Raw genomic sequence first — 13,062 nt, forward strand, 5'->3', positions numbered from 1 at the left:
ATAGCTTATACTTTTGGCAATGCATTTTGATAATTAGTTTTTGTTATTTAGGAGCAGTAAGACAAGAAAAAGCAGGAATACCGAATCATTATTACAAACAATCAAAGAAATAGTACTGCTGAAATCCCACTACTTCAACTTCTGAAAACCATCAAGGCAGCTGTATGTATGTAAACTGAAACTGACTTTTACGTTTTAAGAGCCCTGAAGCAGGCTTCCATCATAAACAGTATTGAAGGTATTTGAGAAGCCACTGAAGGAGATGGAAGATCATTGATAAAGTCCAAGTAATGAACTTTGAGGATTTCTAGCTCTGTAATTTTGATATTTTTTATATTAGAATATGTTTGAAAAGTTTTCGCAGGAAATTATATATTTTTTCGATAATTATCCGTAAGCTGAATCATTAAAGATGGAAAATTATAACAAATAAATTTAGAGATAATTCGTTGTTACCACTTCCGATTAAATTCTTTCTCAACCTCGATAGCTAAGAAGCAGGTAGCAACATTTTTTTCATTATTAAAAGCCGAAACTCTCAAGAGCTCGCAGAATTTGATGAACTATGGAATGGTATGCTCTAAAACCAGATTTTAAAATATGATAGAATTTACATATTACAGCCAGAAAAATTGGTAAGAAGTTTATGTAAATTTTGTTCCTTTTAATTTGCTTATTTAAGTTGGCTGATAGAGCAAAAATTATTTAGAGACTTAAATTCTTTCGAACTTCCAAAAAATGATAATGGAAGCAATTTTCGATTTTCCCGCAAAGTACTTGAATTTTAGACAAGCATTACTATATTTCAAGTTCTACAATAACTGTCATGGGCTTCCGTAGATATCACTTCATTTCTAAGACTTTTAAGGATGTCATTAATATTTTTAGAAATACGATATATATATATATTTTTTGATTTATAAATTTCATATAAATTATGTTATTAGTAAGTACTGGATTGTTATGTGCATTAATTTCAGATTTCATTGCAGGGTTTCTGGTACGTAGGGCTAAATTAATGGCAATTCCTTTTGAAGATATAACTATAAATATCATAAATAGATTTGAGCTTGAAACTTGTAGAATTCTTTCTACTATTTGTCACTAACAATTTATTTTATGTTTCGGATCTTTACTCTCACTTCTCTTTTCCGTTTCTCTGCCCAGAATGTAAATGAGGTAGAAAGATATAGCATCAAAAGGAAGGTTCGAGAGTTTAATTCAGAGCGTGATCTGCACCTCAAGGCCACACATCTACGTTAGCTAGCTGAGATAAGATCGTATTATTCGTCTTCGCATAATAGTTGCGATATTTAAATTGTTACGCCAATGCGAAATTTTGAGCCAACTGAGCTTTAAATCAATTGCGTAGCCCTCGGCTACTAAGTTTTAATTTGAAGCTCTAATTTACTATTTCTTTAAGTTATATCACTACAAGTGGCTGTCTGATTTGTAAGCACAAGTCGTGCATTTATGTTCAAAGTTCTGATTTAATAAAAATGTATATTTAAAACTTCTCAAGTTTCTGTCTTTAACTTCTGAAACGCAACGATAATTCGTTCCCAGTCTGTTAAGAGTTTGGTCTTTGTTAATGCTACCAAAGTAAGTCAGACTTTATAAACTAGTATGCGGTTATTATCTAACATGCATGGGTAGTAATTCCAATTGATAGTTAGAGGAATATGATGCGAATCTGTATTAATAATATATGAGTAAATAACAGACATATTATCGCTTCACAAACTTTAAGTAGTGTGAGCTTCCGGAAGTACCTGAGGTTAGTATAGTGATACGAAAGTTCCATAAATACGTCAGACCATGGTTATTCGATATTAAGCGAGGGAATGTCCGGAGTTCATTGATATTGAGTGAAATACGTTTTGCTTTATGCAACAGGGTGTCTATTTACTGATCCATAGACAACGTATTAAATACTCTTTTACAGTTATAGGTGCATCATCAACTGATTTTACCATGCTGCTCCTCATGAGATTCACAATGCCGCAAATACCAGACAAATGCCATAAATAGAAACTACATGTGACGAACATACTGTTTATAAAGATAAATTCATGAGGGTTTTCTAGTAGCATAATATTGCCATATGTTTTAACATCCTTTGAGAACCAAAAAAGCATTTTATGATGCATTATTGATTTATGATTTATGATTAAAATTGTTGATTTATGATTAAAAAGCATTTTAATTTTATCATTTTATTTTATTTTTTATAGCCTCCAACCAAGTTACTATCTATATGTGTTAAATTGCGAGTCTATGGGTGCAGTAGTTTCTGAATTCAACCCGCGCATATGTACAGTTATAGATATACATACACACAAACCCGTAAAGATTTTATATATGACTTTTTATGTTCAGTGTTCTATGATAAAATATTAAAGCTATGTCCTAATTATATTTTATATTTCATTAATAATGCTTTATAAGAACTAAAAGCAGTAAAAGCATTTACAGTCTCTATTCGTGCCTCAGTACGTCAGCTCATAACTTAGCGTGGTGTAATATCTACCTGAGAACCAAAATTCAATAATTTTCCTCTAAAAAACTTTTAACTAGCTCAAACTGATGATCATCGGAGGTGACATCAATGCAAAACAAAAGGACTAGAACGTAACTCTGAAACCGTGAATCGTCCGACCATCCCTCCGTTAATCTGAAATCTTCCATGAGCTGTTTATGTGCCCATTGAGACCACTTACATGCATAGCATTATAAAAGGAAGGAGTGATGTTGTTAAAAGTTTCCCGAAAAATTCAGTTTCCTGCTTGTACTTAATATGTGTTATAAATTATTATCTTCTCTGACCACATACTTGTATTCGCAAGTCTCTGGCAAAAGTGAAACTTCCAGTAAATCTACTGACCCGAGTAGATTCTATAATTTGATTTTAAGTGCTCTCCATAGATTTCTTCGCTTAAATGCAATCAAATGGTGGTAAGACTGTCAGAAATGTTTTCCGACCTTACCGCGTGCCTTCGTAGTGTAATTGGAGTTTGAATCCCAGCGATGCCACTGATAACGTTTTATCTCTCCTCCTGAAAAAAAAAAACCCTACTTAATCTATGATGCAAATGTAACTTTTACAAAAGACTCCGATGATGCCTCTCAAGACTATTCAAAGCGTTTTTCTTGGGTCTTTAGAGTGGGTTCCAACTGGAAATTAGACGTTGTTAGTTTGTCAAGAAATAAACGCGGGAAAAAGTGCACGGCTGCAATGATTGAGGAATAAAATTTGAAGTAAACAGTAGGCTAAAATAGACAGCCGAGACATAATCAGTTGTGCTTTCTAAACATTCACGACAAGATTGAAAATCCGTGGAAAAAACAGCCTGCCAATTAAAATGATACTACACCGTTGAGATATACATTACTTTGAGCAAGAACTTCTTCTAAAACGCTTTGTCAAATAGCCTTCTATGTAACGTTAAACTTAAACAATTTTTCCATAACTGCACAAAATCTTCCCACATCCTAAGCAATCAAATAAATTATTACCGTATATACCCGAGTATATGTCGATACCGCGTATAAGTCGACCTCCCCACTTCGACATAAAAAATTCGTAGAAAATAAGAAACCCGCGTATAAGGTCGACCCCACACTTCCGAAATCGATCGAGAAACTTCGAAAACATTTTTTAAGTACTACATTTATTCAAAATCATCTGAGAAAAAAAAGTAAATATACGATAAAAAATACCTTGGTAAATAAACAAAATCAAAATCTTTCAACGTCCGATTCATGGTCAGATTCGCCAAACATTTCATAGAACTCTTTTGTCGTCATTGGCTCGTCATCATACATATTTTCAGTCTCGAACTCTGTATTGTTACAATCACTACTAGAGCCTTCGTCGTCATTTTCACTTTCAAAAACAGCATCATCTTCTGTGCCGTCTAGTTCGTTGCTAATACAACATTTTTTAAATGATTTTATAATCATTTCAGACGGTATTTCGTTCCAAGCATCTTTGACCCACTGAGCAATTAAGTCGTCCAATTAATGTAATATCGGGCTTTTTAATGTTGCCTCCCTTTGTAAATGTTGGTCGACCGGAAATAATCCACTCTGCCCAATATTTTCTAACATTTACTTTGAAGGGCTTATTGAGGCAGACATCTAGGGGTTGAATGACGGATGTCAATCCTCCCGGAATTACGGTCACAGTCGTTTTTAGATGTTTTGTCACTTCTCCAGAAAAGTGTCCACGAAAAGAATCCTATACTAAAAGAGAAGGTTTTTTGAAAGCTGCTCCCGGTCTTTTATCCCACACATTTTTAAGCCAATCGACTGTTCCGTCAGCATCCATCCATCCCTTTTCATGGGCGCGAACCAGCACACCTCGCGAACACATATCAACAGAAAAAAGAAGGGAAACAAAAACGTACTGACAAGAGCGAGTAAGATTTAACATTGGGGCACGTGATTCTAGCAAAGAATCCGTCGAATCTGGACGTTAAACCGAAGAGTTTTCTGCCCCCGAACCAACCAATCAGCACCCAGTTGATTAACAAAAGTATTTCATGTATGAACAATAACTATTATAAAGACTTACGTACGTAAAAACTATCTGCATTTCTCTTTTCTTGGCGTGTTGGCGAAACCTTTTTTTGCTCGATATTGATCGGTTGTTCGAGGGCCGAAAATTCTTTGGTTTAATCGAAACTTACTCTAGTTAAAGTATGAAACTGTGATTAGTTCGTCACATAATTTAAGTCATGAAATTACTTCAAGTAAGTGACTTATTTGATAAGTCGTCCAATTTGAGTGCGGGAAGAAAACAACTGCATTATCTAAAGAAATTTTTGAACTTCCGATTCTTTTACTATTTTATGGCCCCGCGTATAAGTCGACCCCCCCCCTTTGAAGTCTTTTTTTTTTTTTTTTGGTCCAAAATATCTCGACTTATACGCAGGTATATACGGTAAATAGATAAATACTAAAAAATGATCTCAGACTTGATAATGACCATTTTAGAAGCTTGTGCAAATATTACCTAATAAAGCAGCTTTATTCCTATTATTAATTTTAAATCCTGATTCTCAGAATCATGGTCGTTTGCAAATGCAGCGCAATTTTAACCTAAAACATATTTATCTAGGAAACTTAGCTTGACTTTACAATCGAATTGGCTCATAAAGTCAGTGTCATGAAATCTATTCGGGGCAGCTTTACATGGTTACAGGTAAAAATATCGCTGACTAAAACGTCTCAGAGAAAATAACCCAAAGCGAAAACGTCGTACAAAACATCGTGGGCGGAAACAAAGCAAGAAGAAAACATCGCAGTACAAAACACTGTTGTCGAAAATAAAGTTATTCAAAAATTTCTCAGTTTAAAAATATCATCGGCGAAAATATCGGGGCAGAAAATAAAGCATCTACAAATCATCGCATAGCGATAACGACACAAGCATGCGTTTTCCAGGCTTTCCGGGTTTCCTGGCTAAGTTTTCCAGGCCCATGAATTTTTGACGAAAAATTAAGAAGGAAACTTAAGCATTGAGAAACGGAAAATGAGTAGAAAATTATTGCTGTTGCCAACCAAAACCAAAACTATTTCTACTTATAACAAATGACAGAATTTTATAATTTAAAAATTAATTAAGCAATTTTAATGGTGGTAACCACATGCAGTTACTCATCTGTTTTTTCTAACCTTTTTACTTCCTTGTACGGAGTAAAGGATGTATTATAATCGTGAAAACTTTTTTATCCACTTTGAATACCATCGAATGCAATTTAATAATGATTTTGAGTGACATTTCTACGTAAGGTCAGAATAAAAAACTCTTTTTTCCAAAAGATTTTTTTCGTGATGGCTGTTACGTATATACGAATGTATGTATCTCGCATAACTCAGTAACGAGTAACCTCAGAGCATTGAAATTGTGTATACAGTATTGCTATAACATGCAGTTGTGCACATCCCCTTTTTGGTTATAATCGGCCGCACCAAAAGAGTATGTATATACCCACTTTGTTACTCGGCTCTGTGAGCTAAGTTTTTTTTTGTATTCTTGAATATTGGTGAATTGTGCATTTTTTGTTTTTAAAAAGGGATTGAATTATATTGTTCTTATGTTCCGGTTAAGGTTTTATTCCTTTAGTTTATCTGCGTACAATAATCGTAGAATTATCAGCAAATTAAAAGTTAAGATACAATAACACGCCGAACAAATATTACCTTAGAAACCAAAGAACAAAAATCCGCGTTATATTTTCAAATTTTTCACAGAAATCTGTGAAAAATTCGAGAGTATAACGCTGATTTTTGTTGTTTGGCATCTAAATTAATAAATTAAAAGTTGTTTAAGAAAGTCTAAGTCAATAAATTAAAATTTGTTAAAGAAATTCCTTACTAAGCCTAATGAAACCGCCATTTGTTTGCATTTGAAACTCTTAGTAGAATAGTAAATTAATTCAGTTTCTTCACTAACTAAAGTGTCTTTTTGCCGAGAGGGGCCAAAAGTAAACTTTCAATTTTGCGTACCGAAAAATCTGTCTTTCTGACTGCTGACCGAATTGCTTGTTTTTGAGTAGAAACTTTTAATTTTAACTGTAAAAAGTTTTTTAACTGTATTTTGTGTTTTATGTTTTTCTGTATTTTTCAATTTTTGAAGAAGATATTTTGAGTTTTTATGTAGTTTATTGTGCCGCGAAGTGAGAACTGATTTAACTGAATGAGAAATATACATCTCCAATTAAATTCGAGGAAATAAGTTTAAATGAAATGCAGCAAAAGATGTGTATAATTTAATAGGCCGTACAAGGAAGTCATACGGGTGTCTACATCATACTTTTTAGAATACATTTTACGTGAAAAATTACCCATAAAACTTTATAACAGATATTAATTAATTAATGATCTAAACTATATAAGATTCTGTTACCTGCTATACCTAGCATGATTTTTCTAATCATTTTCAGTTTTTGAACTTGCTTCTTAGTTTTTCATCAAAAATTTATTAGTTAATTCAAAAACATGAAACTTAAAAGTGAAAGTATTCCTCATTCCTTCTTAAGCTCACAAATCATTATGCGAATATATATTTACAACTTTTAAAGCATGAAAAACGCATGTTTGCGATGTTATCATCATGCGATTGTGTGTAGGTGCTTTACTTTGTATTTTTATGTGATATATTCAACGGCGACATTTTTAAAGTGCGAAGGTTTTGAACCGCTTTGTTTTCTTTGACAATGTTTTGTACAAAGATATTTTAATGCTTCCTTTTTGCTTTCCTTTCGCCTTCAATTGTTTTCTGTGCAATGTATTTGCTGCGATGTTTTAGGCGGACACGTTTTACGCAGGAACAGAAGTATTGTAAGTCTTCGTGCTATGTGAGGCAAAAGTACAAAATTTAAAATTTCTACTTTGCAGTGGTATGTTCCTCTCCGAATTCGAGTTAGTGGCTGAAGTTTGGATGATTAATTCCATTTCATCTTTTTTACTAGGATATATTACATAATCATTATTAACTATGCTTATAAATACCTTATTTTTATATTTATGGAAATTATAGCCACGCATATTAATAGTTAGTGTACGTAATAAATATTCCAGTATTATTAAAAAGGAATAATAATTAGTATATATGTACGAGTATATTGCTTTTAAATCATTAAATTTTTACAGCTCTAAATAATGTATTACTCCTATAATTTTAAAGGTAAATTAAAGAAATTTAACACTCAAAACTTCCATTCTGCTTGCTCACTTGAAGGATTAAGGCTGTCTTAGAATAACACAGTAAATCGTGACCCAAGAAATAATATAAACGTTTCTGTTGTCAAGAAATGCAAACATGAGCGAATATACATGAAAATTCATGCTTGAAAAAGTACTATGCTGAATTTTTCAAGCATGATAAAATACACGCGCTTCGAATCTGCTCGCATAAGAACGCGTGGTGGATATAAACTAAAGTAAGCGCTTTAAATATGGAATGTTGTACACTTTCAAATCTTTTTTACCCCCACCGGATTACCACTGCACTAATGCTCATGGTCATTTTCCAATTGTTATCTTCTTCAGAATAAATATTTCTTACACGCGAAAGTAATTCGCAATTAATTTTCAGTTTTTTTTTTTTTTTTTTTTTTTTCAGTTTAAATTGAGAAGCTTTGTGCAGTTTAAAATTATTAATCTCAGCGAGCTTTGCTAATTCGACATTAACTCAGGTACAGCATTTTCCCTTTAATTCCCTTTAATTAAATGCTACACCATTTTATTGTTGAAGTTTCTTTGGACTGATAAAGAAATAAAATGCATACAACCTACATATTTCAATACTTGCTGGGCCAGTATTGAAATATATTTAATTTCGTGGAAGGTTTCTTATGTTGACAATAGCAGTTAAAGATATAATGTTCAGTGCCGTTCATGTTTAAAATAGTTTTTAATCTCTAACAACAAAGCTAATTAACATTATTGATAATTACCTTTAAAACCAATTTGTATTTAGCTTAGTAGGAAGGAAACCATAATCTAAGAAATATCCATCATTTGTAATCTCTGCACTCGTTAATATGTTATCCTTCTACTAACATTAATCTTACAGAAATGAGATATCTCTTTCCCAGTAGACCGTAATTTAATTTTGAAATTAAACCCTTCCGGCCAGGCAGATATTTTAGACAGATTTCCTTTACATATTAGAAGGGTTCGAGAGAATCACTTTGAAAGTTTTCAATAGAAATTTGCCTAAATGGTCTGTGTGTAGATGATGATTATCTTATGCTCACTATCCTCTGGGATTTAATCAAGTCTTCACAGTGTGCCTTGTTATTCAACGAATTCTAAGAGCCGGAAATCTTTTCACCCATCCAGGCTCATTCAGGTAATTTGAGTCTATTGAAAGTTTCTCCCTAGTATTTAGAAATATTTAATTGTTACAATTCCCTGACATATTTCTGTATTTAATCTCATACTGCTTTTGATGGCTTACAATGCGTTATTTGTCAATGCATACTTAGAGTTTTGAAGCTGTAATTCCAACTGCAAATTCTATATGAGTAAATAGTTAACTTTATACCAAATGCTTGAAATAAATTGATTCCGAATGTTTCATGCTAAAGTATCTTTTCTAATTTTAAAATCCGTTACTACATAAAGAAATTGTTTTGAGAAAAAATTACTGAGCGATTTCTAATGTCAGATACTATCAAATAGGCTATAGGTTGTGAGGTTCATTTCCTTCCTAAGTAAATATTCTAAAAACATGAAACATTGATTTCCTTAGTTTTCTTTTCAGAATTCTTTTGTTGCATTTATATTTTTAATTCTTACAAAATTAAGCTAATATGCTTGAATTTTTATGACTTATTGCTTTTCTTTCAATATGAAATGCAGCATGTGCTTTTGAAGGCCATAAATATAATGGTTTTAAAAGCTTAGTGTATGTATAGGGAACGAGGGGTGGTGAGATGGCTAAGTAATAAAAAATACCACTTCGGAAACTACAAAGATAATTCATTTTAAAGAATTCGTATCCATTGTAAGTTATAAATAATCGACAGCAATAAAGAGAAGTAACTTCAGAAGCAATTGTTTTCCTCTCACGTTTTAAATGGTTTCAATTTTATCTAAATTAAACATCCGCTTCATTTCGAGAGATAGTTCTTGACTTCAGTTCTCTTGTCTTTAATGAATTTTTATTTAGCGTTTTTCGCATAGTAAAATAAGGTATTTTCAGAATTTCACGAAGCATTGCAATTTTCAGATAACTGCATAACTTAAATTATGCTTCAGATTAAGCAGTCTGAGAAATTCTACTTTAAAACTGTTATATAATAAAAAGGGTAAGTTTTTGTCATTTCTTATATAGACAAAGTCGATATAAATTTAAAATAAATATTAAAGTCGATACAAATTTTAATTTATTTATAACTTTTTAACTGAATTTGTGTAACAATCAGTCAAAGGCTATCCATTGTATCTAAAACAATTTATTTTAATTCTCATGAAAATATGTAAACAAGGAACTAGAAAATTGTGAACGCCAGAGGTAGAAAACACTTGCATAGTAAAATACTGCACTGCACTAATTGCATCATAAGAATATTAAAACACTCTTATTTTTATTTCCGATTTGCTCACAGAATTAAATATTTAGAAGCTAAATTAGATTACGATATCAGAAATGAGCTATCAGCATGGAAGAAAACTGTACAATTCAGCACCGGATGTGCAATTACACTGTCTGCAGCACATGAAAACTGCTACACTAAATACACTTCTGAAAGGAAGTATTAATTTGCAGAGATGTTTCAATGATTTAGAGACCGGTTTATAGAATATTTCTATGCTAATTTTTGGTTGACTGGTAATAAATATTTCTTTCATAAGTTCATACATGGTCTCAAACATAATAATGATAATATATACATTGGTGTTCAACATTAAGAGAATTTTGTATTTGGTTGATTATCTTCAGAACTTATGGAGAAATTGTTAATCACATATGGTATGGATATGGGTTAAAATAATACAAAACAAAGTAGATCATACAATAGGTTATGGTATACATACATGATCGTACTTAAGATTCTTTGGCTCAGAAGGTCTAAATAGATATTCAGTATCGAATAAAAAGAAGTCTAATATGACTACGTCTTCTTCAATATGACCTCGCCCTGGGAACTTCATGATGAAAATGAGCCCGTTTGTGAGTACCTGTTATCAGTTTGCCCCACTCCTGAAACAGAACTGTTTCCATACCTTGAAAGATATTGAAAAGGAAAGGGAGTCGCAATTGATATCCTAAAAGCATCCAAAACATTTATAAAGTTTAGGTCTGTAAAAATCCACAGGACCAGTCCATCTGTGAAGAAAATAAATCATAATATTAGCCCTAATGTAGAATTATTGCTATAATAATAATAGTAAACTTAATACGAAATACGTCCTCCCTTGAAAAGGCGAGCATAAAGCTGTAAGATCTGCTTCTTATATTTCGCAACAATTACAGAATCTCTATCAAAATTATGAAGACCTGTGTGCTCTTCCAACATGATGCTGCCCTACTAGTCCCTTTCTCAGATGTAAGAGGATATGTATCCGGTTTCTTATTCTCTCCAGATATGTTGAGAACCAATTGTTAGGTTAAATCTGAAATCATCTATGAAGAGATCGGTTCCAGTTGATGTAGTAGATGATGTCCAAAGTAGATATTCTCTATACATGATGAACGGACTGCCTTATGAGCAGAAGTAATTGGGAAGCAAACAACATGTTTTCTCACGAATAGGCAAGAGTTTTTGCAGCTGTCCCTTGTCAGTTTCTATCAATGGAAACAATTGTCCACATGTTGCTAATCTAGTGAATGATTTTTGCAAAGTAAGGAAATTAACTGGAAGGATAGGCCAGTCAGACCTGCAAAGCTAAATACTGGACGCTGCTGAGAAGACAACTGAAATTCACCTTCCGGCTCCGAGAACCCTTCATGAACTAATTATGAGTGGGACGGATTGCCACAAGGACTTAAAAACTGTCTCATTTCCTTTATGAAATCGTGCTGTTAGGAGCTGTATAACTCTCGGAAGGGGGCCATAACGCCTATTAGCATCCTTTCTGTTTGATTTTTCTACTTATATTTTAGACCTTCCTGAGCCAAGGGGACTTACTTAGCCAAGGACACACGGCTAATCAATTTAGCCGTGTGTACGATGACTGTTGTGTGATATATATATATTGTATTTATCAATCTATGTTCGTACCAACTTTTATTAAAATTTGCCCTTGAGTTCTGCAGGTAATAGACCAAATGTAAAAAGTTGTTTTTTTTTATTTTGAACACCATTGTATTTATGCTTAAGAAATGCTTAGAAAGAAGAACTGCGCGTGAAAACACACTTTAGTATTTTAACGCATAATGTGAAAGAAATATTTCGTGTGTCTTAACTGTCCGCGCTATATTTCGTCACACAAATGGCTGCGCGCTTTGCCTTTTATAATGCCCTTCATTATGGAGCACATTTCCTTATTATTTGCGCTTGTAAATAAATATATAAATTTATAAATGTAGCTGATTTATTTTTATTAATAGCACCTAATTTATTTATATATAAAGAATGAAATAAATAGCCTTTTAACTAGGATAAGCTACAGACAGATATGTGGCATAAACTGTGCTACACATTAAACGGTCGAGAAAATTTATTTTAATAAAAAATAATTGTAATTTTGAAGATGAAATTAAAAAGGCAAAAAAATCAAGCTTATGATAAAATTAATTTTGAAAATGGGATCACACAAAAATTATATTCTATACATTATACGAAATATGTTTGATATAATAGCTATTTTCTCTCCCTGTTATATCAAGCATCCTTCTATCACCTTTATCATCCAAAAAGCTTTAATTTTTAAAGAAATTTCAATTTATAAATGTCCAATGCACATAATTTTGTTTGCAGAAATTCCCTTACATTAAATCTTTCTACCGCTTTTGAAGGTGCAATAATTTCCTCTACTTTGCAAATTTGTCTTACACACGTGTATATTATATTCATTATCATTGATAGTACAAGTCACCGTCAGATGAGACTCTTTCGGTGTCATCACTGTGAATGCACAGTTCCATATTTTTGTCCATCAAGCCTTAATTACTCTCAATAAGGTAAGAAATGTTATTTTATCAGGATTTAATTATTTTCTGTGTTTCAATATTGTTCAAAATTACATCTGAAAACAGAAAACGCCTAAAAATATAGAGGTTTTTTTAATTAGTGCAAAGTAATAACGAAACAAATTATCTCCATTTGTCACGATTACAAGCAATTGAACTAGAAGAGATCCTGGTTACTCTGTGGGACCTTCGAAAACACAGTTGAAAGCACAGGGAACAAAATATGATCTAGTACCACATGAGCTTCTGCCAGTGGCATGCTAAGACATGAAACTGGCGAAATAGCAACAAGTTTATCCTTTGTAAATAAAATCTAATTTGTTATAAACTTTATGGTTTCTTGTTAATTATAAACACTTTATTATTCTATTTTCCGATACAACAGACAATGATCACTACACGAGCTTATG

The 13,062-nt window shown here is 32.4% G+C and overlaps 1 long non-coding RNA gene across 3 annotated transcripts in view; it reads left to right on the forward strand.

The window, feature by feature from the left end:
- LOC118188549 (uncharacterized) overlaps positions 1-1,510 on the forward strand; it is a 169,397-nt gene extending 167,887 nt beyond the window's left edge. For all 3 annotated transcript variants that reach the window (XR_015043216.1, XR_004758126.2, XR_015043215.1), the window contains one exon: positions 52-1,510. This is a non-coding gene — a long non-coding RNA (uncharacterized LOC118188549). The remainder of the gene's footprint in view (positions 1-51) is intronic.
- Positions 1,511-13,062: the final 11,552 nt, after the last annotated feature.

Source organism: Stegodyphus dumicola, chromosome 9 (assembly GCF_044657685.1).
Source record: "Stegodyphus dumicola isolate Sdum_Otavi_A_Nest chromosome 9, ASM4465768v1".
Taxonomy (NCBI): Eukaryota; Metazoa; Arthropoda; class Arachnida; order Araneae; family Eresidae; genus Stegodyphus; species Stegodyphus dumicola.